General features: G+C 46.0%; 1 protein-coding gene across 4 annotated transcripts in view; it reads left to right on the plus strand.

Moving 5' to 3' along the window:
- The window catches only part of TRABD2A (TraB domain containing 2A), a 120,608-nt gene that overhangs the window by 16,022 nt on the left and 79,577 nt on the right, over window positions 1–25,009 (plus strand). The window lies entirely within an intron of this gene.

A 25,009-nucleotide genomic window follows, 5' to 3' on the forward strand; every position in this document is an offset into this window, starting at 1 on the left:
AGACGCAGCCCACAACTAGGGCCATGGTAGATGAGAGGGAGTGGCTGGGCAGGTGCAGTGCTCCAGCCAATGCAGTTACTGTGATACACCTTTCCCTTCTCTCCCCAGGGTCCCTGTGTGGGACTCATCCTGTCCCCTCCCTGCACATATCGGGGAGTCTAGTACCAATGTGGGTGAAAAACTCACATCCCATCCCTGCTTGGAGCATGGAGGTGAGGGCTCCTGGCAACTTCTCTCCCCACCTCCCCCCCTCCCCCCCCCCCCCGGTCCACAATGAGGCTCTAAATCGCTTGATGCATACCCCATAGGCACCACACTATTAACCCCTTCTTTGCTGAGAACTAGCCATTTATTCTACTCTCTGAGCAATTTTTAATTCACGATAAGACTTTTCCTGTGGCCCCAGAGATGGGGACTTTGCCTGTGTGATTGCATCCTTTGTCTCTCCTGTATGCACTGCACTGGTCAAGGTGACCTGCAGTGGGGGAAAATCAGTTTGTGCCCTTTCTTTGCTGCCTTATGGTGAACAAAGAAGTATATCCACTCTCAAACAAAGTATGTTTTTGCTTGTTTTGTGTGTGTTTCTTCTCAAAAATATCATAAACACACAGTCTTTCCTATTTTGTGGGAGGGTTTTTTTGGAGGCGCTCTCTCTGGGTAGAGGTGTGAAATCCAGTATTGACAGGTCTCATGATTTCATCATTAATCTCACGATGTTTCTTCAAGCCTCAGCTGCTAGAATCAAGTGATTCCATGAGAAGCTCAGTTTTTCTTAGACCAGGGGTCAGCCATCTTTGAGAAGTGGTGTGCCAAGTCTTCATTAATTTAAGGTTTCGCGTGCCAGTAATAAATTTTACATTTACAGGGGCCCCAGACTGGCAGCGGGCTGAGCAGTGCCGGCGGCTGGGACCCCGCTGCCGGTCTGGGGCTCCGTCTGCCGCACGTGCTGCCGGTCTGGGGTCCCGGCCAGCAGCCTTGCTTATCCTGCTGCCGGCCTGGATGGACGGAACCCTGGGCTGGCAGCGGGCTGAGCGGTGCCGGCGGCCGGGACCCCGACTGGCAGGGGCTGGCGGGCAGAATCCCAGACTGGCAGCGCGGGTGGCAGACGGAACCCCAGACTGGCAGCGCGCTGAGCCACTAAGCCCACTGCCAGTCTGGGGTTCCGTCCACCAGCCCCTGCCAGCCAGAGTCCCGGCTGCCGGCCCCGCTGAGCCCGCAGCCGGTCTGGGGTTCCGTCCGCCGGTCCCTGCCAGCCGGGGTCCCACCCCGCTGAGCCCGCTGCCGGCCCGGGGTTCTGTCCACCCGGGCCGACAGCGGGCTTAGTGGGGCTGGCAGCCGGGATCCTGGCTGGCAGCAGAAGTGCCACTAAAAATCAGCATGCTGCAGGTTGCTGACCCCTGCCTTAGACAAACACAGTGTAGCCTGGTGGTTGCAGAGAAAAGCTTGAAAATGTGACAAGAATGTGCCCTGAAGGCTCAGACGCCAGAAGGCAAAGAAAAAGAAGCCCAAATGTATTATTTTAAAAAACCAAACCTCATGTTTTTTAAGCCAGTCTCTTGATATATATAATATGTATTTTTCAAGGGGCCTGTTGATTTTTGGACCCTTGGGCTTTATCGATACTGTAAATCTTTAGCACAAGAGCTTTGTTATGATTGTTTCTTCAGGCAGCTGTGTTAGTTGTGTGTTAATTACAGATCTTGGTTTTAACAGGCTGACTAGAAATCACTCCTTCTCTAATCATGTGTCACTTGAATGGGGACCCAGGTATTATGATCCTATTAGTGCTGCAGTTATCCATATAGTCTTCCAGGGGAGAAAGAAAGAAAGAGAACGAAAAACACATACACACACCACTACCACCGCATTTTTATACATGACAGAAAAGCAAACAAGGGCCCACCCCCACTTGTCTTCTTTGTAGGTGATTTTTATTACTTTAATGGAATTCAGGCAGGTCGGAGAGACATGATTTCCCCACACAGAAGCCTTGCTAGTTTGTTCATATTGTATTACGCTCCTGTGCAGTCTGTGTTTTATAACCCCGCTCGCTGCTCTGTTCTATTTTGATTGCTGTTTGTACTACCCTGTAATTATAACTCCCTGGGTCACCCTTAGCACCTTTCTGAAGGACAGGTACGGTGTTAGTCTCTTGTGCCAGAGGGAGCTGTGTTTAGTCCTGCGTGTTTCTGCACTGGTTATTGTGGCACTCTGGAAGCACAGAAACCCTTTGATGTTTCAGTGCTGGCTGGCTTGTTGATGGGGCTTCTGCTAAGAGCCCACCAGCTCCAATTCAGCTTCCCTCCCCTAATCCTCCAGCCTCTCCCTCGCCACATCATCTCCCTTCTTCCCAGTGGTCTATGTATAGGTTTGGCTGCTTCCTCCTGTTTCCCCCCCATAGCTCCCTTCCCCAGCCTTTTTCAGCTCCCATCGAGTTAACACCAGCGTTTCAATACCGTCCCTTCCTGATGCATTCTTTTTGGAGTGGGCAGATTGGGCCTAGAATCGGGGATGAGGGGACTCCTGATATGAATTATACATGTCTAGTAGCTGAGTCCTATACTCTTCAGTTTTCACAGAAGTCTCAGATGAACTCTTCCCCTAGGCACTGGCTTGGTATTGTAATTGAATGTTGGGAATTGTTCTCCTTTGAGACCTCTATCTCTGACATTGCATCATCTTCATGAACTGCAAAGAGAAAACCTAGGGCAGCTATTTCCTTCCTTTGGGGTGCAAAGAAATCATTTAGCCCTTGCTTTCCGAGAGGTTTTGCTCTTTGGCTGTGGTTGTTCTTCCTACTTCCTCTTAATCGTTATTTTTATGGCTCTGTCATACTGTATTTGCCAAAGGCGTCTGTTCTTTACTAACTTGGGCTGCCTTTCCTGTTTTGAAATGACACTTTTGGCTTGACCATACTCTGTATAGTGCTTTTAGCCCTGTGGTGGTGTTCTGTGTCTTTTTTATCCCTTTTGCTTTTTCTGAGCGCTGTATAACTTCTGGGAGTGTGAAAAGACTGAAACAGTCACCACACTCGGTCTGTCTCATTTATTTTCCTGCCTTCACTCTTCATGCCATTTCTAACCTCATTTGTTTAAAAGTTCCCCCTTCGGGGCTTATTGTGTCTCGTGGTGCAATCCCCTATAAGGATGCAAACTTCAGTCATTGCAGAATCAGGGCCTACGTTGGGCTGAGAAATTATTTGGATCCAGACCGTTAAACTTTGAGGTGTCAATAAGTATTAGGCTTCAGTTTTTTTTGTTTTGGATCCATCCAAAATCTACAATACCAAGCCAGAAGAAAAGGCTTTTTATCCACTGGCTCCAAAGTGGTATTTTATTAATAAAACGTTTGCCTTTCATTTCCAAGGTGGCACGTTCAACTCCTTTGTGTCAGTTCCCACAGTACAAGACCACAATGGAAAATTACCTTTGGAGATAGCAATTCAAACAAAAAGAAAAGGAGGACTTGTGGCACCTTAGAGACTACCAATTTATTTGAGCATAAGCTTTCGTGAGCTACAATGAAGTGAGCTGTAGCTCACGAAAGCTTATACTCACATAAATTGGTTAGTCTCTAAGGTGCCACAAGTACTCCTTTTCTTTTTGCGAATACAGACTAACACGGCTGTTACTCTGAAATTCAAACAAAGGATCTCAGAAAAGGATAGATCAAGGAGCCATGCATGGCCTGAAGCTAAGGAAGGAATAGTTTAGGTTGGATGTTAAGGGAATGGTCTTGACATTAGGAGAAATTGGCTGATGCAATAATCTACCAAGGCTGCTGATAAAGGCCCCTTCACTATGGAGACTTGAGAACAGATTAAACAGGACACTATTTGGAATGGGATGTTGTAGTGTTCTGCACCTTGGGTGTGGCTTCAAGGTGCGTGTATTTTAACCATTCCTCCTTGATCCAGTTGGAACATCAGGAAGTAGGGCTTCTAGTTATTTCAGTGCATGTCTGTGACACAGATTCAGTTATTTTGGTTCCAGTTGGTGTATAGATAAGCCCGTAGCCTATATGTCTAGACACAGAAGTCAGGGCATTATCTGGGTGTCTCAGAAGGGAAATGGTTAAGTGTTTGAATTTATGTTGTCATACTTAGACTTCAATTAAGACATTATTAACTAAATTTGATAGTTTGCACCTCTGCCTCAGTGTAAGAGGAATGCAGTCACTGATTTGCAGTCTCTGCATTCAGAAGGGCTAGACGCTTTGTTTGTTTTAAATGAGAGCTTGGATTCTGTGGAAAGACTTCAAAATGACCAACTCTGCACAATTTGCTTTTGTGTAAATTTGAATTGTTCACATCTAAAGCTGCCAGGATGACATTTGTACTTGTTCAGTTGAGAAACTAGTTTTTGATGAACTGTATTTCCTGATTAAAATTAATAATTAACTTGGCACACCAAACACTTGCATAGTAGAAACACAGTCTTCAGAACATATGAGACAACGATTGCTTCTCTCTCTCCCCCCCCCCCCCCCCTTACATTCCCACAGAGCACCCATCACTGTGCCACCTGACCAACTCCCAACAGGACTGTATGAGCAGATCAAGATACGATTTTCCCTTTCTTCTCTGTCATCAGGGCTGGGCTCCGCTGTGGGGGTTTTCTCAGCGGAGACACTAAGGGAATGTTCAGTCAGAGACAACTTGGCTCAGGCATGTTGCTCTGCAGGCACTGACATTTGGGTCATTCTCATCTCTTCTGGCAATGAGTTCCAGGCTGATGGGCCAGTCAGTGGGTAAGCTCTGTCTGCTCCATTTACAAGCCTCGCCTTGGGATTGATAGTACCCCAGGGAATGCACAGAGCCACTGGCTGGTGTGTGTGTGTGTGTGGGGTGTGTGTGTGTGTAGAGGGTGGCGTTATATATACGGCAAGTGCTTTACAGCGCTTTTCTCTCCCCTCTCAGCATCACCTCCACCTTCCCAGCATGCAGCCTCAGCCAGGTGCTCTCCTCCTGGGGGAGATCTCCACCCAGCCCTCGGAGAGCTGGGAGGTGGTGTGCGGTGAAGGTGATCTAGACTCGGGTATTGTCTGCATGCTGCTGGAAGTCTAGTTCCTCCTGATCCATAGCCAAGTGCACACTGTCCCATGCCCTGATCTGCAGTAGATGCAGGTGTTGCTGGTCCAGGGCCTCCGGATGTGGGGCCCAGCCTGAGGTACCACCTGTCAGGCCGCTTGTGGCAAGTGTTTCTGTGTGTGGGGGAGGGGGGCTCCTATCTGCCGTGAGGACCTCACAGTACAGCCACCTTCCCTCCAGCAAGATGCTGCTCTTTCTGGAGCCTCCCCATGGCACTCCTTGTGAGCACCAGAGGGCGTCGCTAGAGCAGCATAAGGGCCTTTCTTCTCCTCCGAGATTTGACCGTGCTCCCAGCTCCTGCTGTCTCAGGGAATGAGCCTGGGATCCAGACTCCCATGGCATCACCGCCCTGGCCCTGAGATGGTTTAAAATGGGATTTTAAACACTGTACCATGCTGTACTGCCTGTGAGTGTGTCTGTGTGTCTCACATCTGCCTTCTCTCCTGGGCTCCTATACTCAGACGTGATGTGCTTAGTAGGAAAACAGTTGGGGTGCTCTGAACTGCATGGCACTGATCGCTTCTAGGTAACTTTGGTGCCACTTTCAAAAGAATAGCTTCTGCGTTGGCAGACAAAATGGTGCAAGCACAAGTCCGCAGCTGACTTGCAGACTACATAAAACTAGGAATATAAACTCTGAGGCATCAGGTAGCTTTCTGACTCAGTTTACCCATGGGGGAAATGAGAATGGAGCTTGGAATTGGATGAGGAGCATGTCAGTTGATCTAAGCCTGTGTTAGACAATATCCAAATTAGAACTTTCAGAACTCCTCCTCTCTTTGCTTGAGGCTTAGCGCTATCTTTGCTAAGCGTACAAAAGTCAAATGTGAACAGACAAGTATTTGGGAGCAGCTTTCCCCAGTTGACAATGCAATTTGAAACCAGTGAGAGGCTGGCGAGGCAATCCATGCCACTTAAATCTAGTACCGTCAACAACGCCAAGTGTATACAATGTTTAGGTTTGAGATTTATTGGAATCACAATCCTGTCATAGAACCGTGTTAGGGCAGATTTATGTAGCCGGCCTTGTAAATTTCTCACAATCTGGTTACACTGTTCTAATAGGATTAGCAGGATTGCTACATTTGGCCAGAACCTGAATTAATTCTTGGCTGAAAACGTACGGCTTCAGGTTTGGTTTATGTAGGGCATCTGCTAAAAGGATTAAGGGAACATTCCAGTGAAGAACTTTGTTTGGGCAGCTTTTGTGTATTTCTCTGTTAACCTGTTTTGGGTTTTTTTGGAGGGTTCCGCATGTCTGTTTTTCACAGAATCTGTAGTCTCAATGCACTCACTGGTACATGGCTGATTTTCATCCTGTTTGATCCTCGTATGTGTCATTTGCACTTCTTTCTTCAAAGTGCCCTAAAAGAATGAATGTGAAAAATGTTGGTACATCTTTGCAGGCCATAAAAGCTGCAGAAGTTTAAACCTGCTGGTGCCCCAACTGTAGAAATTTTGCATTGGATCCGACTGATTTTTGTCAAACAAAATTTTTTGCTACCAGCAAGTCTTCTTATCTTAACCCTTCCTAATGCACAGCCAACTGTTCTGTTCTTGCTGAGATGATCACTGTCCTTGTTTGGTGTCATCTGAGGTGAGGTTTCATAACTCAAGGGTCTCAGAATTGCAGAGGCAGAGACCCTGTGGATGGCTATGGTTCATGGTGGGAGCAGTGTATCATTCTTCCCTGTTGAGGAGAGCCCGGAGTTCTTCAACATCCATGCATTGCTTCGTCGCTGGCCTGTAAACTCACTGGAATGAGGAATGCAGCATTTTGGCAGTGCGAGGTGTTCTAAACTCCTTTTAAGCAGACATGTTTCAAAGCATATTTGGTTCAGCTGAGCAAACAAGCACATTCAGGAGTCTGTTCAGCATGTGATACAAATCTCTGCGGTGTCGTTAGCATGTGCGTAAGGGAATGCAGTACATTATATCAGTTCTGTTCCATGCTCTTCCACTGGGCTCCTCACTTGCATTTCTAAGAGTTTGGTCTAGACCTCAAGGAATCATTCATATCTGGACTTTATGTGAGGACTGATGGTGTTTTACTGTTTTCCCTTGTTGCTCACATGAGAAGCTCTGTGAACTAAAAGACAACCGTAATCCTGTACAAATGCACCGCTGAACACATCAGGACTTTCTACACAACATGCTGGTGAAAACCTTTTTACTGATGCCTGGGCCCAATCCTGCATCTTTAGTGCAGGTGAAACTTCCACTGACTTGAGCCCATCTGGCCTCCGTAAGTGCTGAATTAGGTTTTTAAAGTGTGTCTTCACTGCAGAGTGAACTCAGGTTCTTACCTGGGTGTTGCTTTTCACCTCCTTCCCACCTACACACACACCTCTTTCACCCAAGTTTAGTGGTGCTTTCAGCCCGAGCTAGCTGTTGTATCTTAGGGGTGTGGGCTGGAGTCTGGGTGCCTCTTTAACTCAGGTGGATAATCCACCTGCTTTGCAGTGAGGATACACGTAAATCACTTGGGTGCTGACTGTTTTCCAGTGCCTTCCCACAAGATAGACAGACAAGGTCTCCCACAACTCACTGGGAAAAAATCTGCTTACTGCAGCACAAAGACTGTGGGATGTACCCCCCAGAAATCTGAGTAACATCCACAGAGGAGCGCAGTGACAGTGAGGACAAAGTGATGTGGGCAGGGCTTTGCAGTGCGTCAGCTTGCACCCAGGCTAGGCTAACTTGGGTGCTCAGACCTGGGTGCTGATCACCCAAGTTATCCCTGCAGTGAAAACGTGCCCTTCGTTAGCAAATGCTTGGTGGTTCGCTGGTGGTGTGATGCACTCTGAGCTCATGTGTAACACTGTTACCTTTTTCTGGGCAAAACATGTTCTAGGAGGAGTTTGCAGATCTTTGCCTACCTCTGCACTCCTGCTAACAGCCTGTACCTCCCTGCCTATGCAAGCAAAACCTGAGTCAGGTGTTCCGGAGTAGTCTCAGAGAGAAAAAAATAGCCGGGGGGGCCCTTTTAGGTCATGGTGTTACTACATGGCACCAGGTCTGAGCGCCTGGGTTATCCTAACCCAGAGGCAAGCATCTGCACAGTGTGCGTGGGGGCATAGCCATGCTTCTTTGTGCTGAGATGCACCAGAATTCTTGCGGCCAGGAGAGCTTGTCCATCCTTCAGGGGGAATTGTGGGAAGGCACTGGAAGACCATAGTCCAATTCTCTCTCTCTCTAAAACTCCGCTGTCATTAAGGACAGTCCGGCTTGACATGAAGAGCTACAATTTCCAGGCTGGATTCTTCAGTCTGCACTGAATCCTGGCCAGTTGGATCAAACCAGGATCTTGAGCTCATTACTGTGATGACAAGACAGCTTTCAAAATGCCAGCCCAGTGCTGTGGTTGGGGAGGGAAATTTCCCCCAGGTTCTGGATGAAGAGTGAACCAGTGACAACTCAGCAACCCAGCAGCCAGCCCTGCCTGCCAAGGCGTTTTTAACCCTGGTAAGGTTTCAGAGCCACTTGGATTCTTAAAGGGCTGCTTTGAATCTGATGGGGTCCCTTTCGGTTTGGATTAGTGAAGACATGCCGTCCAAAAAGTAGCCTATAGTTTGTGCTAGCTGGAGTGTAATGTTTTCATAACTTCCAGTAATTATGAGCTTGCTATGGGCTCCTTGATAAAGGCATTTTTTCGTCTCTTCACTACCATTAGTCATAGCATGTGAGCACCCACAACCGCTCCTCTGGCTTCGGATTCTTGCAGGGATTTACACATTCTGACATCTTGGGATCCTGTGATGGTTCAGAGGCTAGTCGCCCTAGTGCTGCTTCAGAGTTCGGGGGATGGTTATAGTCATGTTGGTTAAAAAGAGGTGCATGAACCACACTAGTGAGAAAGTAAATGCAACCAGTGGCTAGAGAGGTCTTTCTAAACGTATCTAGCCTGCACATCCATAACTCGAGACTCTTCCCTGTAACAGGAATGTCTGACTCATGATAGTGTTCGAAACAAAACATACCCACATTTAAATAAGGCAGGTTCTCATCTGGGACAGTCCAGTGTTCCTTGCTTTAGAAAGTCCAACTTGCTGTTGCTTGCCAGTCATTAGAGCCCAGGACTGTAGCAATCTGCTCGATTTCATTGACTATTCTGATACAAAACATATATGCTGGATGATCTCCCGTGAGGATGTTGGACCAGATTCTTGACCTCTCTGTGTGCTTTGGCTGTGCTGGCTTAACAGTCCACCCAGGATTCCCCCTAAGTAAGGGGGTTCACCAAATGGCATAGAGCCTCTGTAGTGACCCCACACCATCCCCTCCCAGACCACTGTGTAGGGGGTTAACCTGGAAAAAGGGGGTGTAGGAATAGTGCTGCTGTGCTCTGGCAGTTCTTGGCTGCTAGAATAGTCCTTTGGGGGCATGGGCAGCTAAGCAGAATTTAGAGCAGCTCCCAAGCTGCTCTAAATTAGTGAAGGCCTGCTGCAGAACTGGGACTTGCATCTTGCATCAGCTACCTTTGCATCTCCCACCCCTTCTCAGCTGCAGCTGAAGAACTAGCCTGGTTCACCAAAGTCAACAAAATGGTTACCTGAGGAAAGGTGCCACAGCCCAACAGTGCGGACAGTCACAGCCTGGAGAAAAGGTTGAAGCACAGCTTCTGATGCACATCAGGAGGAGGCAGTGTATGGGCTAATGCCACAGTAACAACCCTGTAATTGTTGAGTGACTGTTACAAATATATGGACATTTTAGGCCCTGTTGGAAAGAAACTATCTAGTAATTATCCCTCTTAGGTTCCCTTGTGCATGCAGGTACAGCCGGCCCTTCTTGTTAGCTTTCAAAATGTGCTCCAATTAACCGGCTGGCTAGCTGACTCCAGAAAGGTCCTATTTGGTACTGGCCTTGATAATAGCAGTGGATTCATACAGGGATCAGACTAGCTTGATTTCCAAGTCTAAAAGGTTGGGACCAGGTAGAGAGCTCATTTTTGCCACTTTAAAATCTCTCTTAAAGAGTCAGTGGCGCTATGTGTTGCTAAACCTTCAAAATATCTGACTCTAAAATGCAGTTTTAATTGTTTGGGCGGGTTGAGAGGTGCATTTATTGTGATAGGAAGATGCTGTTCAGTATTCTGTATTGTAGCATTTTGCACTTGAAAACATGCCTTATATTACTGCAGCACCTAATCAGGATCAGAGGCTGTGCAAATCTATCGTCCGGGTCCTGAAGCCTTCCTAATTTGGCCTTCAAATTGGTGAAGCTCCTCTGAACTCAAGGGAGCTCTGCTTATTTACCCTGAAATCCCAGCTTTGTCACTCTCTTCACCTATCTAAAGCTCTCTGTTCCATTTATTGTCAGCTCAGTTGTCCTGACCTCCACTGCTCCCAATTTAACAGTATCTTTGTATTGATCAGCTGCCCCTGATGAAAGTCAGACCTCAGTGTATTTCTGGTCAGCCCAGTGAAATGGAGACAGGGTTCCTTTTCTCCCTGGTTCAGGCTGTCGACACTGGCTCACATGCAGCGAGATGTCTTCTCAACAAGGGTTAGAAACCGAAATGCTAGGTTAGCTCCTCAGCTGGCGCAAATCAGCATAGCCCCATTGCTTACAATGGAACGATACCAGTTGAAACCAACTGGGGACCTGATCTTTGTTTTTAAATGAGAGGCTGCATCTGAATGTGCAATGCAGGCTGGATAACTATATCAGGTGGGCCAGAACTAACCCTAAAAGGCCAGGTTTCAGAGTAACAGCCGTGTTAGTCTGTATTCACAAAAAGAAAAGGAGTACTTGTGGCACCTTAGAGACCAACCAATTTATTTGAGCATAAGCTTTCGTAATGAAGTGAGCTGTAGCTCACGAAAGCTTATGCTCAAATAAATTGGTTAGTCTCTAAGGTGCCACAAGTACTCCTGTTCTTTTTCCTAAAAGGCCAGTTGCTTAACACCACTGGTTTATAACCATTAGAGATGTCTTGATCTATTTTTCTGTCTGCCAGATGATAAGCTGTGGAGGTAAGTATTCCACTGATGGACCTACACCTTAGTTGCTCCTTTTAGATGAAATGTATAAAGAGTAAAGCCTTGGCTCTCAAGCATTTTAAAAAGTCCTTTAAAATTCTACATTCACTTTTTCTCAATTTTTTAGTTGTAAAACCTAATGCCGCCTAGTGCAGTCTACTGACACACCGGCATAAATGTCATTGTGCACTCTCTTTATCATAATTATAGCAGGAGTCCCGAGAGGGTGGGGGGAAATGCAAGCAGCACTCGTTCCAACTCCATAGCTTTGATCCTAGCCTTCTTTCCACATCAGACAACTCCCAGGCCTATGGCTCCTTTCTAGACTCTTAAAACACCCTATCGGGTATGACATGTTTGACACTTCAGGATCAGTTCATGCCACGCAGGATTCTACTCTTGTCTTACAGATCATCTCCTGACATTTAAATGTGTCAGCAGGATGCTGGAGGGATTCCAAATAAACCCCAGGATACTTAAATGGAAATTAAACAACACATGGATGTTCTATGGAAATTATCCAGATTCTAAATCTTTGCTGATCAAGTAGATCAATTCAGATCCTTCAACTATGAGCCATTTATTCCTCCCTACACTACCCCTGTGTTATATTTGGTTGAAAAGTGTGTATCACAAGTGTATTAAAGGGACATTGTCATCTTGTTTAGATCTAAAATATAGTTCCCATTAAGGGTTTTATATATGTTGGGCTCATGGCCTTTTTTTGGTTAAGCACAAGGGGGCAGAATTAGAGCTGAGTTTTCAGGTTAACTCTGCATTCCCGGCTTGATTTCTGAGCTTTAATGTTGCATTGATGCTTGCTCATTTGCATGGAAATGTAAACACGTTTATTTACAACACTGACTGGCCTAATGACACCAGTCTGGGGTTCCTGGGAAATAGCGCTAAGCAAGAACTTTAGTTTCTCCACATTTTTTTTTAAATACAAAGGCAAGTACCAACAAGCGAACATGTAGGACCACTAAGGCACAGGATCTTAGCCTTCTGCTTCATATGTATGGCACTCCTGCATGCACTTCCTGCTAGAACTCCAAAAATCTTTTAAGAGCAGCAGGCATAGAGCCAGCATATCATAGATAAATCATAGACATTCAGGGTTGGAAGGGACCTCAGGAGGTCATCTAGTCCAACCCCCTGCTCAAAGCAGGACCAATCCCCAATTTTTGCCCCAGATCCCTAAATGGCCCCCTCAAGGATTGAGCTCACAACCCTGGATTTAGCAAGGCCAACACTCAAACCACTGAGCTATCCCTCCCCCCATGTTAGAGGTTAACTTTGGTATCAGCCACAATAACATGCAAAGCATGTGGGAAAGGTGAAGAGTTGAATGAAAGGGACGTTCACCTGTCCGTAACGCAATCTGCAGTAAATCTCCAACGGGTAGTCATTTTAACTTGCAGTAGCGATGAGATCTTGAAGAAGGAATACCGGGAAAAATTCCTGTCACTAGGGGGAGTCATGGCTAGGGAGAGATTTACAGTGCAAAACTGAGTCCCGGCTCCTTCAAAGCTGCACATGCTCTGCCCATTTGCCACAGCCAGAGCTGTCAAGGGGGCAGTCCAAGATAGAGCTGGATCAAGGGGCCGCAAGCGGGGAGGGTCCCAGAGCCTGGGCTCCAGCCCAAGCCTGAATGTCTACACCACAGTTTTACAGTCCCGCAGCCTGAGCCCCGCAAGTCCAAGTCAGCTGACATGGGCTAACCGCGGGAGCTTAATTGCAGGGTAGACATCGTCTAAGCGATGGCTCTTGCCTCTGGCCAGGATAATCTGCAATGGAGCAGGGAGGCTGAGGATGGGGCATGATCAGGTCAGAACGCAGGCTCATGTCAACACTGTTGTTGCCATGTTAATATATACCAATCACACGTGCAGCTGGAAGCGCCTGGATTTCTAGTTCCCATACCCATCATTCCTTTCTGTGGGATTTTGCAGATAGGCCAGAATCCATCCCAGTTCTCATTTCCACCACAGAGGGCAATAGCCAATCTTCCGTTCTCATCACTGTTTTTAAAGACTTTCTTTGCATCTTCAGCACCTCTCTTGTTTTTCCTCTAACATTCTCACCAATTCAAAGGGGAGTCATAACATCACCGAGCTTTGAAAACATTTGCTGGGAAGTTGGGATCAAAATCTGTGCCACAAGTTTCATTTAACACCAACCGAGCAAGAATGCCTTCTGCTGTGTTTCACAATTACTTCACTAGTCCTTGTCTGCTCAAATTCTAGTTTATTTTCTATTCCCGTTGCCCCTTAATCGTCATCCCTCTCTTGAGACCAGCCAATTCATCATCTAGGATCTAGCCACAGATCTGGGTAATGGAAACCTGGAGACTCATCATTTCAATCTTCCCCTTAAGTGCTCTGAGTATTATGCTGTGGTTTGAGCATCCTGTACATAACTTGGTCAGTTTCCAAATTGCATTTGCCCCAGCTAATGGTTCCTCCTTCGTCTCATGCACCCCAGTCTCGGGAGCAAAGTAACTGGAGATTAGCCGCAGATAACACCTTCTTTATCTTGGCAACCGAACATTCCAGCAGAGATTTTTATTGACAGGCGCTTATAGCTGAGCTGAAGATTATAGTTAATGCTGTTGGAAATACCCCTTCCTGAAAGCAGGGCTGTTTTTATTGGGGGTGGTGAATTACACTTGCTTCAGCCTGATTTATATATAAAAAAGTGGTCCCATACCTTATTTGCTATAGTTTCTGATAAGAGTGGCAGGGGAAAATAGGGTGTCTTCCTATTGCCAAGCTACTGACAGGAACAAAAACCATGTAAAGCCCCACTGAGTCTCAGATGGTGGTCTCTGAAGCCAGCACATTTATCTGGTTCAGCTAACTCCGAGCAGCTCACCTTATTTTCAGTCGTGTGATTTTGAGAAGTAGAATGAAGATGGGGAAGAGATCCATCCTGACGTGGGTCGGGCTGTAAAGGCTTTTCTTTTGTAGGATCACTCAGGTAGGCTTCAAAGCCATCCGGTAGCAGCTACAATGGAGAGGGGGCATTGTAAAGCGTTTGGAGAGGGAAATAGGAGCTGGGACTTGGGAAAACAAATTCCACAGGGACATAAACAGGAGAGCGTGAGGTAAAGTTGATATGGGTGAGCTGCTTCCATCCACATCCTCACTGCTTTTCCTGTCACGCTCCCTCGATGTGTAAGTTACATTCACTTGGCATGTCCACTGCAGCCAGATTCGTGCAAGTTATGTTACTTTGCAATGCATGCTTGCTCCTAGTTTTTCATAGAATCATAGAATATCAGGGTTGGAAGGGACATCAGGAGGTCATCTAGTCCAACCCCCTCTCAAAGCAGGACCAATCCCCAATTAAATCATCCCAGCCAGGGCTTTGTCAAGCCTGACCTTAAAAACTTCTAAGGAAGGAGATTCTACCACCTCCCTAGGTAATGCATTCCAGTGTTTCACCACCCTCCTAGTGAAGAAGTTTTTCCTAATATCCAACGTAAAACTCCCCCACTGCAACTTGAGACCATTACTCCTTGTGCTGTCCTCTTCTACCACTGAGAATAGTCTAGAACCATCCTCTCTGGAATCACCTCTCAGGTAGTTGAAAGCAGCTATCAAATCCCCTCTCATTCTTCTCTTCTGCAGACTAAACAATCCCAGTTCCCTCAGCCTCTCCTCATAAGTCATGTGTTCCAGACCCCTAATCATTTTTGTTGCCCTTCGCTGGACTCTCTCCAATCTATCCACATCCTCCTTGTAGTGTGGGGCCCAAAACTGGACACAGTACTCCAGATGAGGCCTCACCAATGTCGAATAGAGGGGAACGATCACGTCCCTCGATCTGCTCGCTATGCCCCTACTTATACATCCCAAAATGCCATTGGCCTTCTTGGCAACAAGGGCACACTGCTGACTCATATCCAGCTTCTCGTCCACTGTCACCCCTAGGTTCTTTTCTGCAGAACTGCTGCCTAGCCATTCGGTCCCTAGTCTGTAGCTGTGCATTGGGTTCTTCCGTCCTAAGTGCAGGACCCTGTACTTATCCTTATTGAACCTCATCAGATTTCTTTTGGCCCAATCCTCCAATTTGTCTAGGTCCTTCTGTATCCTATCCCTCCCCTCCAGCGTATCTACCACTCCTCCCAGTTTAGTATCATCCGCAAATTTGCTGAGAGTGCAATCCACACCATCCTCCAGATCATTTATGAAGATCTTGAACAAAACCGGCCCCAGAACCGACCCTTGGGGCACTCCACTTGACACCGGCTGCCAACTAGACATGGAGCCATTGATCACTACCCGTTGAGCCCGACAATCTAGCCAACTTTCTGCCCACCTTGTAGTGCATCTATCCAGCCCATACTTCTTTAACTTGCTGACAAGAATACTGTGGGAGACCGTGTCAAAAGCTTTGCTAAAGTCAAGAAACAATACATCTACTGCTTTCCCTTCATCCACAGAACCAGTAATCTCATCATAGAAGGTGATTAGATTAGTCAGGCATGACCTTCCCTTGGTGAATCCATGCTGACTGTTCCTGATCACTCTCCTCTCCTCTAAGGGCTTCAGAATTGATTCCTTGAGGACCTGCTCCATGATTTTTCCGGGGACTGAGGTGAGTGAGGCTGACAGGCCTGTAGTTCCCAGGATCCTCCTCCTTCCCTTTTTTAAAGATGGGCACTACATTAGCCTTTTTCCAGTCATCCGGGACTTCCCCCGATCGTCATGAGTTTTCAAAGATAATGGCCAATGGCTCTGCAATCACATCTGCCAACTCCTTTAGCACTCTCAGATGCAACGCATCTGGCCCCATGGACTTGTGCACGTCCAGCTTTTCTAAATTGTCCCGAACCACTTCTTTCTCCACAGAGGGCTAGTCACCTCCTCCTCATGCTGTGCTGCCCAGTGCAGTAGTCTGGGAGCTGACCTTGTTCGTGAAGACAGAGGCAAAAAAAGCCTTGAGTACATTAGCTTTTTCCACATCCTCTGTTACTAGGTTGCCTCCCTCATTCAGTAAGGGGCCCACACTTTCCTTGGCTTTCTTCTTGTTGCCAACATACCTGAAGAAACCCTTCTTGTTACTCTTGACATCTCTTGCTAGCTGCAGTTCCAGGTGGGATTTGGCCCTCCTGATTTCATTCCTACATGCCCGAGCAATATTGTTATACTCTTCCCTAGTCATATGTCCAACCTTCCACTTCTTGTAAGCTTCTTTTTTATGTTTAAGATCCGCTAGGATTTCACCGTTAAGCCAAGCTGGTCGCCTGCCATATTTACTATTCTTTCAACTCATCGGGATGGTTTGTCCCTGTAACCTCAACAGGGATTCCTTGAAATACAGCCAGCTCTCCTGAACTCCTTTCCCCTTCATGTTAGTCCCCCAGGGGATCCTACCCATCCGTTCCCTGAGGGAGTCGAAGTCTGCTTTCCTGAAGTCCAGGGTCCGTATCCTGCTGCTTACCTTTCTTCCCTGTGTCAGGATCCTGAACTCAACCAACTCATGGTCACTGCCTCCCAGATTCCCGTCCACTTTTGCTTCCCCCACTCATTCTTCCCTGTTTGTGAGCAGCAGGTCAAGAAAAGCGCCCCCCCTAGTTGGCTCCTCTAGTACTTGCACCAGGAAATTGTCCCTTACGCTTTCCAAAAACTTCCTGGATTGTCTATGCACCGCTGTATTGCTCTCCCAGCAGATATCAGGAAGATTAAAGTCACCCATGAGAACCAGGGCGTGTGATTTAGTAGCTTCTGCGAGTTGCCGGAAGAAAGCCTCATCTACCTCATCCCCCTGGTCCGGTGGTCTATAGCAGACTCCCACCACTACATCACTCCTGTTGCTCATACTTCTAAACTTAATCCAGAGACACTCAGGTTTTTCTGCAGTTTCATACCGGAGCTCTGAGCAGTCATACTGCTCCCTTACATACAGTGCTACTCCCCCACCTTTTCTGCCCTGCCTGTCCTTCCTGAACAGTTTATAACCATCCATGACTCCAGTCATGTGAGTTTGAGTCATGTTTGACAAACTTGTAAATAGCATTTCAGCCCCTTCTCTCTGCCCCCCAATGTGATAGCCCTGGCTTTGGCCCAAGGACTTGCAGTGGGGTGGCACCAGGTTACTTTAGGCTGAGTTCACTCTCCTAGCGCTGCCACTGCTCACTATGCAACCTTGGGCGAGTCATTTAATCACTATTTAATCAAGTCTTTATGTAGTTATACAATTGAAGGGTGGGTGAGAAATGCCTGTAAAATGTATATTTATTTGACCGTCTCCCTCACTATTCATATATTTCTCAGTGTTATAAGGTGTCCAAGTCTTCTGGCACCTCCTGGAGGGGATCCCATGCTCTCTGTGCCTATGAGGGGGGCTTTGCCCCACTGGCCAAAAGCAGTTCTAGGGCTGAATACTTATCAGAGGCAGCTCTACCAGCTGAGCTAATAAAGTGCAGCTGAGCCTCTGTAGGCTCATTGCCTTAAAAGAAGGATGTGCTGGAGAGAAGTCATAGGGTTGTGGTGGTAAAGAACTGGGATGGGGCATAGTGGGGAGCTGCCTAGTACGGTGTGTAGTTCTTGATTTGGATTTACTGATTGCAAAGCTGTATGGCAGGAAATACTTGTGAAGCTGGAGACAAAGACACTCTACCTGGAGAGGATGCCTTGGTGTTTAAACATTTCTCTGATCTTTCCACTCCTGGCCCTGCAGCACTCAGCTTCTCCGACTGTATGTTTGCCAGGGCAGTCTCTGGGTCTCCTCGGGGCCTGGACCGATGGAGGCTTCATGCAGATTGGAGCCTCTAAGTGCTTCTGTCGTATTGCTATTTAATTATTAATGTGCAGTGTTTCAAAGTATTCAGCCAGTCAGAAGTTGGTCACATGGCCTGTAAGGCTTACATGTCCTAACACAATGGAAGAAGGCAGCGTTGGCCTTGCCAAATGCTCCACCCAGAGGAATTTACAGACTAGAATTCTCTGATTTAGCCTGACACCTGCCGTACTGCGTGGATGCACTACTGTCCTATAGCATCTGCCTGCTAACTGCCTTATGTCAGGTGATCTCTGTGAACCAGAACCAGAGAGCTGTGTTCTGCCATTCTGGCTGTCTTGGGAGAGACACAGCAGCCTGGTCAGAAAACACCTGCTGCTAACTGTGGGTACAGCTGAACTGGCGTGGAATGCAGTTTTGCTGCAAAGTGAGAAAAAGTCCAACAACATTTCGGACATTGTGGCTGAAACCCATCTTAGCCACAGGTCATAAGCATTGTCTTGGGCCACCCTTGTAGTTAAACTGTATTCAGCCGCATTCATTGCTGATGTCTTCATTTAAAAAACAAACAACAACAAAAAAACCCAACCCCCCCCAATCCTATACCTGGATTACAGCTAGCGGAGTGACTGAGATAATACTTCAAAGTATTTCTCATGGGGTGCGTGCCTACCATCTCAAATCCTTCCTTGCAATAGCCTGTCCATGGAGGCAGCAGCACTGAACCCAGGGTGGCCTCCTCCTTTCACCCATCACACAGGCTGATGTCCTAGGGGTTTCAAGCCACCGATGGACACTACTCAGTCAGTAGCCAGATCCCCCAAGTTCCTGTCACTACCTGTCAGGCTCCTGTCTGAAATACAATAGACTCTCAGTGACTAATCTGCAGATCACACATTTCTTAGAGGTGACTTCCAAAGTGAAAAAAAAAATTAATTTCTCGCCTTTTTCGCGTATAAAGATGGCCCAAAACTCTTCCCCAAAATCTGGTTTTCACACTAACAGGTCCAGTTCTTGGCTGGCAGACTCCACAATGGCTGGCAAAACAGCAAAACAGTGAGATGGCAAGAGCCAAGAGAGTGACCGTTGAGCTATTAAATGTGGGAGGGACTTTCAGTCAAGCTGTTAAAAAGTGGGGTTTTGTTAATGCCTATGTAATGTCAGTGACTAAGTAACATTTTGAATAGAGGAAGTCTTTGTTAAAGATTCGTCACCCTCAGCTAAGCGGTTGGCACTAAACATCCTGGAGACTTCCCAAAGGCTCTCCATTAGAGCTAGGGACAGAGCAAAGCTGATATTCCTGATACTTCTAAGGAAAAAGCAGGCAGTTCAAATAAACGAGGCCTTCTTTATACACCTTAGCAAGCAAAGGATGGTAAGCCCCATTTTTTTGTTTTGAAAAATGATTGGTAGGCCGCTTTTAAATAAACGCCCTATTGGTCTCACCTCACTTCTCACTGAAGGTTTAGTAGCCAGGCATTGCAGTGAGGCCTCTTGTGACTAAGATTTCATCACTTTTATACAACATAATGCAGTACTTTTACTAGAATGTCAAGTGTGATATGGGATATTTCTAAAGAAAGAGATACTGCATCACAAGATGTACTTTATTATTTATTTTATGTTTTACTTGTCCGTGTACTTGGCAATTTTCAAAGTAAGTTAAGGTCTATAAACCACCTTTGTGTACGGGGCAGTGCCACATATAACTCCCGGGTATGGCTCTCTTATTGTCCTGGCTTTCTTCATGTGGCCCATACTAACAGCTGCAACTACAGCTCACTTCCGAGTGAGTAGAAATCGAAAATAGCTCACTTTCTGTCCAGTGCCATGTCTTAATACATGTAGTGTGCTCAGAACTCTGAGGGTTCACCCTTTAAGCAAGGCTCTGTCTTCACTGCTTAAAAAGCTGTGTTTTCGTGGCCGGGCATCCAGCATGCATTAGCTATCCTGGTCTAGAATTGTGGTGGAGACAACCGCTCTGTAGTTTTTACCGTGAGGTAGCTTAGTGCGGTCCACACTATACACCTACCGGTGGGTCACCTCGCCTAGTTTACCTCAGTAAAACCCAACATTTGTTTTTTAGCAATGAAGACAAAGCCTAGGGTTTTACAGCAAGATAACTATCGCACGTTACGTATCTTGCAGTAGTCCCCCACCCCTTTATAGCACTGACGACAAACCTAAGTAAAGCCATTTTGAGCTATAGCTGGCCCACTAAGTGCTATAAAAAATAGGTTCTCAATCCTGCAAACGTGTGACCCCATAGCATAGTATAATCTTACAAGTGTCTCTCCTGTAATTCAGCAGTGTCAGGATTAACAGATGCTGAGCAGTATTTAAAATGAAGACACCTGGTTTTGAAGGAAAACCCTTAGTTTTAAAGAGCCACTGTTCACTGAAACATCACTGCTCTGTGTGTGTTTTAACTGTACATGTGACACCAAAAGCCCCGAGCCTGTAAACAGTTATACATATTGTTAACTTCACATGTGTGAGTGTGACTTCAGTGGCACTGTTGACGTGTGTAAAATTAAGCAGTGCATAATTGTCATGGGGACCCCAGGATCAGGGGCTTAAGAACATTATGTGCCGAGGGAGGTCAGAGAACTTAATTCTCTTTCCTAGCTTGTTTGCCTTGGGTGTAGTCAGGCCCCTTTCTCTTTGCGCTGCACCTTCTGCAGTCATTTACACATGTGTAAAACACTGTCCTACTGATTTCTTAGCGTTAAACACCCACTTTGCACTAGTGTGATGGACTGACTATGCAAAGTTTAGGGCAATGGTAAATTGAGCCTGTAATCAGTTTCCTCTGGTTGTGTGGGTCTTTCCTGGGAGAGGAAAATGTGATGCTAACACAGCATGTTGGCATGGGGATCCAGGACAGGTGGAGGACCTGAGAGTCATGGATAACCTCTTTCCGAATGGCCTGGGTTTCAAGTAGATTGCCTTCATTTAAAGTGCTTTTGAATAGTTGTCCTGTGAATTCATTAGCTGTTCTAAGGCTGAGTTAGCTACTAAAGCCACATGATTGACAGTATTGCCAACTCGAAGCGTTCAAAGCTCATGAGTCAGGCCACCACAATTATGAGAATGGCTTAAAAATCATGAGATTTTTGAAAAATAGATATTGACTTCTTTTTATTTGCTTTCTGGTTTTTGATCCTGTTTCCAAGCTTTTATCTGCAGTCATGAAGGGCTAGAAACTTATTTTTAAAATGAAAGCTGGGATGCTGATGCAGTCCCATTACTCCAGAGCTGGGGCTTTACCCAACAAACCTTGGGAGCGTTGGCAACACGGCAGTGGTGTATGCAGTGTAATACGAGAAATTCTTTTATTCCAACTGGAAGGAAAGGGGGCTAATCTTGACACTAAAGCATTATTGTATTGATGCAAAACAGCGAGTAACAAATCCGTCTGTGCAGCCTGCTGTGCCTCCTCCCAATACGTTGTTCTTGTAAACATCCCTGGTTTTTGGCTGCACTTTATAGCTAAGCAGCATGTTTGACAAATTCCCCCAATGGTCCCGGCCTATACAGCGCACATTTTCCCATTAAAAGTGAAGAAAGGGACTCAAGTAGCTGCTCCTGCTTTCCAGAGGCAAAGTTACTCAAAACGTGTATTCTAGTTGTTAGAACAAAAAGTTGCTTTGTTTCTGCTCAAGTTGCTCTCATCTAATTTTCACTTTTTTGGGGGCGATTAGTTCTGACATGCACCACATAGCTCCCACTGGCTAAAAACGAAAGGAAATCAAGTCCACGGGTCTCTTACCAAATGTCTTCAAAGCAGAGTGTTGGAGACAAAGTCAAGAATGGATGCAATTCCAGGCAGTTAACAGAAGGGAGTGATGGCGTTTCACTTGTGAGCTTTGGCTGTGGGCAAGCCGGGACAGTCATTTAGCCTGTTTGTGCCTCAGTTCCCCATCTGTAGAATGGGAAGAATAGCACTGCCCTACGTCATGGGGTTTTTTTTGAGGATAACTACATGAAAGATTGTGCAGTGCTCAGATAGCACAGTGCTGGGCACCAAATAATTATTATAGAATCATACAATATCAGGGTTGGAAGGGACCTCAGGAGGTCATCTCGTCCAACCCCCTGCTCAAAGCAGGACCAATCCCCAACTAAATCATCCCAGCCACGGCTTTGTCAAGTTTGACCTTAAAAACCTCTAAGGAAGGAACCTCTAAGTACCTTATCTAGATAGTCAAGGTAATTCTGCTATGCCCCATGCCTTTGAGGACACATCACCTTCTCTGGAAAGTAGATGGAGTCTTAGCATGAGATTGCCTCTCCAGCACTGCTAGTCAGCATTGGTGGTGCTGGATGTGATGCTGCTCTATAAGTTGTTTTAATGCATTAGGAATAATGAATGTCAGGTAGGTATTATTGTTACCGGTGATCCATTTTGCTATCACGGTTTCCACAACTTTGTAATACCACAGTTATTGCTGCTGTGGCTTCATCATAGCTTCTCTTCTATATGACTGGCCATAGGAGTCATCCTGGAGGCTCACACTGGATCAGGAACTTAGTTCCCTAATGCTGCCACAACTTACAGGGGGCTGAAGAGAGGGCAAACCAGTCCTTCGAATGCTGTTGGCTAGGCAGGGCAAAGTAAGTGCTCTCAAGAATAGAGAGAGTAAGAAAAGGAGCTTTACAAATTCTTGCAGCTGCTTCTGCAAGTTTGCTGGGGTCAGCCCATGTGACCTAGACCCAGCCAATCAATAATTTAGTAAGAGGTGGTTAGGGGAGGACCATAATCTTGACTCATTCAATGTAGACCCCAAGTGGAATCTTCCATTTGCTGGCCAGGAGATCACTGAGTTTGTGGACTCTCAGCAGAATTAGCAGTAGGGCTGTTCAAGTGAAGTAGGCTGAGAATATGTGCTATCTGGCCTAAGTGTGAATCATTAGGAGTACATTTCTCCCTGGTATAATTCCAGTGAACTCCTGGCCTTTTCTCAGATGCTGAAGCTTAGAGGAGAAAGCAATTTAAAAATGTCTTCTTGCTTCGGCTAAGGCAACCTTTATTTTCAAAAGGGAAAAGAAAAAAAAATTAAGGGATTAAAACAGCTGTTGGCATTTCTTAATAATGGTGATTTGGGATTGCACCTCATCCAAAAATCACTATTAATTGACTACATTATTCAAACTTTAATACCTTGTTTCTCGAAATATTAATAAAGAAATGATCTAGAAGAAAAGGAAATGTCAGGATGAGTGTGCTTATTTACCACAAAAGAAAGAAAAGAAAAGGAAAAGACTGAAAGATTGCTTTACATTTTCAGTCTTGTGTGATGTTCTTTTCTTTTTCTCTTTTTTTTTTTCCTTACTGTTTAGTGAAGGAGGCTTTTGATAATTTATGTTGGATTGGTGTATTTTTAGAATTGCTTTCCGTAGGATTGACAGTGCCCTGAGTGCTTCCCAAGACCTGGCTTTCGAAATAAAAGGATGATAATTGTTTATTACTTCTCCAAATAAATGCTGTTTCTCCAACAGGAATTTGATTGCCACATTTGACCAAGGTTCTCTCATCTAACGCTCTGTTAGTTCAGAGCATAAATCTGCAGCAGGATGGCTCTCTGCATGCGTCTTGGAATAAATGCTGCTGTCTAGAGGGTGTTTTTCATTTCTCTGTGAAAGGGCACAGGGCTAACAGCCCCAGTAAATGAAACGGTTCTGGAAATTGGGGAAGTGATTGGCATTTTGTCTCCAGCAGGCTGATTCTAAACAGATTAGCAGGAAAAGTGTCCGTTTACATCAGTTTAGGAAAGGAGAGATGCCCAAACATCAGCCAATTTATTGGTGAATACTCTGAAGTGACCTGATGCTAATATCCTTAAGCTGGTCATTTACCATGGTTAAAGGAGAGTAGGATTAAGTCAAGGTAACTTTTATTTCCATGCAAGGCTAATGCTGGACTTATTTGTGCTAATTGTAATAAGCAGAGCCCCAACAGGCTGAGAGGAGGCTGAAGTACCTGCAGGTGCCATGGCAGAAACAAAGTAGAAGTGACAGCCACTTCACAATGTCTGCCAAACGCCCGCTTGGGTAACCAGTTTGCAGCTGCCAAGGCTCAGATCCAACATTTCAGAATTCACTCCAGGCCCTTTTTGTGCACGTTTAAACTTTTCCAGATGGTTCGTAGACTTGTTACAGAACTTGGCCGTGTGCATCCTTTTTTGCCGTGCTGGGTGCTTGTGGAATGCAGCTGCACTTTATGCAGATACACACTGGCTGGGAGAGACTTCCAAAAGTACTCAGGGATTTAGGAGCACAGGTCCCATTGACACCAATATGACTTGTGCACCTAAATCTCCTAGCCACTTCTGAAAATCTTTCCCTGTTGGGACTATATGGGCCATAGACCCAGTGACCTATATATCGCTCATTTAAAAAAGTAGGATTTAAGTTGTTGTTGTTGCTTGTGAATCAAACAGCTATCAGGAAAACTTTGTGCCTGACTCCTGTTACAGCCAATGTGCTCATGCTGTGACAGACGTGTCACAGTAGGAAAAGCTATATGTGACTGATTTTACCCACTATGTCAGTACAATCCAACACATCTGGCTTATTGGTGTGTAGGGGGGGAGGAATATCTCTGTGTTTTCTGAGTTGTCGTACTATTTTAAACCGTATATAAGAAGCACGCGAGTGGAAGGTTTCAGTGCAGTTGTTAGCTACTGGAAGTACAAGTTCTTATGCGCTGAGTTACAAGATTGCCAAATGCACTGTCAGGGGGGTACGTTAATGAACGGGAGGGCAGGCTGAACACAGCTGGATACATGTAAGTATTTTCCAACTCAACTATCTTCGGTGGGTACTTGAAAGCACAGCATCTGCAAAAACCAAAATCAGGTGTGGCTTGTACTGTTGTATACCTTGTATCCATGGCCCCCAGATTGTGTGTTCCTATCCAAACCTTGTGCAAAACTGCAGGAAAAGAGCTTAATCCTTAAAGGAAATAAAACAAGAGAGGGATCAAAATGGAGGAGAGAAGCCAAATAATGGACCTTTGCAGCTTGGCTGGTTCTTACTTCTTTGCTGTATTCTCTGCCAGCATCGCTAACCCATTTCCTCCTGTGCACCTGACATTTAATCTAGAGATTATAACTTTCCAATTTTTCAAAACTGCACACTACAGCTCCCCCCTCCCCCAGACCTCGCTCCCACCTCCCCCAGGACT

Source organism: Caretta caretta, chromosome 5 (assembly GCF_965140235.1).
Source record: "Caretta caretta isolate rCarCar2 chromosome 5, rCarCar1.hap1, whole genome shotgun sequence".
Classification (NCBI taxonomy): Eukaryota; Metazoa; Chordata; order Testudines; family Cheloniidae; genus Caretta; species Caretta caretta.